Below are 3,304 nucleotides of genomic sequence, written 5' to 3'. Positions count from 1 at the left end.
CACACTGATCCAATTGAACGTTGTTCTGCCTCTCACTCGTCATCTTCTCTCCGCTCACCGTCACCGTCTCAGTTCAGATCTTCATCACCTTTTTCTTGGTCTATTGCCATGACTTCTAACTGGTCTGCCTGCCTCTGATTTCTCTCCACTACAGCCCATTTTCCATCCAGCTGCCAAGATGTTATTTTTTTAAACCCTCACCTTCCATCTTGGAGTCAATACTATGTATTGGCTCCAAGGCAGAAGAGTGGTAAGGGTGGGTAATGGGGGTCAAGTGACTTGCCCAGGGTCACACAACTGGGAAGTGTCTGAGGCTGGATTTGAACCCAGGACCTCCCGTCTCTAGGCCTGGCTCTCCATCCACTGAGCTACCCAGCTGCCCCCCCCCCAAAGGTGCTATTTCTAAAGCCCAAGTCCAGCCAGGTCATGGCTCCCACTTTCAGTGGCTCCCTGTGATTTCCAGGATCAGACATACAATCCTTTGCCACCCAGAGCCCTTCATAACCTGGCTCCCTCTTATCTTTCCAGCCTTCCTTTAGTTTCTCACACACGCACAGTGTCTACAATCCACGACACTGACCTATTTGTAATTCCCTAAACAAGTCACTCATCATCCATATCCAAGCCTTTTTGCTGGCATGTTTTCCTTCCTCAGTTCTATTTCCCAGCATCTCTGGCTTCCTTCAAGACAGTACAAATCTCTTCTTCTGCAGTAGGCTTCTCTCCAGTCCCCCTCAGCTATAAATGCCTTCCCGGTTCAGATTACCCTTCATCGACTTTCACTCTCTCTCTTTCGCTCCCCCCTTCCTCCCTCCCTCCATTCCACTCTTTTCTCTCTCCTTCTCTTACACTCTTGCCTTTTTCTGGCAGACAGACAGACAAAGATAGAGACACCGAGACACACGCGTACAGAGAATCTATCTATGTGCATGTTGTCCATACCAAGTTATTTACATGTCTCCCTCTTCAGGGCAGAGACTGGCACAGTGCTTGGCACAGTGCCTGGCATATGTAGAAATGCTCCTTGACTGACCTCCCTCATCCTCTGTTCGCAGACCTTTCTAGCCCTTCTCTTTATTGGGTTCCAGTTCCCTTCCCCTCCTCCCAAACTCCTTCTGGGGCTACCTGATCTTGACAGGGGACTCTCTTCCCAGTCCTGGGCCCCTCAGGCTCTCTGTCTGGAAAAGGGAACATCTTCTGTATTCTCTCCTCCAGCGTTTTGAGAGGAAGGGGGCGAGGGCCTGGGGAAGCAGCTGGTGCTGTCCAATGTCTTCTACAACCTCCTCATTTTTCCTGGTCTCTCCTGACTCCTATACCTCCTACCCCCACACAATGACTTTTTCCTCTCTTCCCTCCCCAGCCCTGGCCACGCCACAAATATTGGACCACCGGCTCCTGGGCTGTGGCATCATGGGAAGGGTACCGACCTGGGAGTTAGACTGTACTCTGACTGGCTCTGCAGCCTTGGGCAAGCGATTAGCCTTTGTTTCCCCATCTGTAAAATGGGAGGGATAAACAAGCTGGCTGTTTGAGTGCCCTCCGGCGCCTTCTGAAGCAGCTGCGGGTTAGTGCAAAGAGAAAAGGACTGAGAGTGTCAGGAGATTTCACACTGTTCTCTTTTACTAGAACAACCTATTTCTAAAGATCTTTAAGCCTATTTATTAGGGAACTCATGCAAGTATTATCCCGATTTTAGAGATGTGGAAACTGAGGCTTGCAGAGGCCACTTGCCCAAGTCCACACTAGTAACTGGCTGAGTTGAGATTTAAACTTGGGGCTTCTCACCCAAGTCGACACCTCAAAGCCATCGAGTCTCAAGTCCCTCGATTGAAAGCTGGCTTGACCGTACTTGTCCCTCCTGCTTCGCGGAGCTCTGAAGGAAATGCTTGGTAAACTTCAGATCCGTTATAATCCTTCATCTTCTGTCTTAGAATTGATTCTAAGGATTGGTTCCAAGGCAGAAGAGTGGTAAGGGCTAGGCGGTTGGGGTGAAGTGACTCGCCCAGGGTCACACGGCTAAAAGTCTCTGAGAACAGAAAAGAACTCAGGGTCTCCCCATCTCTAGACCTGGATCGCTATCCACTGAGCAACCTAGCTGCCCCCCAATCCGTTATTTGTTAGCCCCGGGTCAGGACCACTTTGTCCACTGTAGGAATAAGGAAGAGGGAGAGACGGGTCAGGGGGGAAGAACTGGGGAAGGGAAAGCCCGGGAGAAGAGGGAAAACAGCTGATAGCCCAAGGGCGGCTGGTGCCTGGGAGGAAAGAATCTTCCTCCTTGGAACTCAGTAGGTCATGGTCTTCCTCTCAGCTGTCTACACCCCCTGCCCCCTCTAGTGGAGATGGGCTGCACTGAGCCATCCACAGTCTTTTTCCCGGTGCCCCAGCCAGGCAGCTGCCTTAGGGGGTGCTCTCTGGGGATCCTGTAGGGATTAACCCCACGCCCTCGGTCCCATTAGCAATGAGCTCCCCATCTCAGACTGCTGCCACTGTGGCTCAGGTGCTAAGCCTCTCCAGACTCCTCCCCCAGCCTGGAAGTCTCCAGGGCCCCTGTGGCTGGAAGGCACCATTAGAGACCCTCCAGGGGCCTTCCGTCTCCGGCATGTACTAGCAGGAGGAGACAGACACAGACACAGGAACCTGGAGGCACTGGGCCCCAGCTGGGATCAGGCTGCCAGGCAGAGGAGGGGGGCCGTGGGGACATGGGAGAAAGGCAGGATTATTAGCAGGAGAAAGAACAATGGTGTTTATGTGAACCTCCTCCAAGGATCTCCAAGCACTTGGTGGACAGGCTGCTCCCTCATAAAAGGCTCCTGTGGCTGGGGGTGGGGTGGAGAATGACATAACTCACACCTCCCCTTTACACGAACACACACACCCGACCTCCACCCTCTGGGGCCCAGGATGTGTTCTAGGCCCCCCCCCCCAGGGGGAGATCAGGCTCCTTTCCCCGAGGCTCCCAGACACTGCCAGGCGGAACAGAGAAAAGCTCGGAGAAGACGGGCCCCCTCAGCTCCCCGGGACTGCTCGGCCCCTTCTATGGGGGTTGGGGGTTAGGGACCCGGCAAATCGCCTTCTCCCTCCTCCTTCCTCTCCCCTTGGCTGTTCTCCCCCCGAAGAAATGTCTTTCTAGAGACAGTGCTCAGCCCCAGGGGGAGGTTTCCTAGGTCTGGTCCCAACACAGACGGGCCGGGCGGGAAGCAAGTGGCCAGGCTTGCTTCTCTGGGAGGGGGAGCTGTCCGAGGTGCTCAGACGGATCGCGGCCCCCCCCCCCCCCCCCCCCCCCCCCCCCCCCCCCCCCCCCCCC

This window comes from Gracilinanus agilis, chromosome 6 (genome assembly GCF_016433145.1).
Source record: "Gracilinanus agilis isolate LMUSP501 chromosome 6, AgileGrace, whole genome shotgun sequence".
Lineage (NCBI taxonomy): Eukaryota > Metazoa > Chordata > Mammalia > Didelphimorphia > Didelphidae > Gracilinanus > Gracilinanus agilis.
This window is presented reverse-complemented; position numbering follows the sequence as displayed.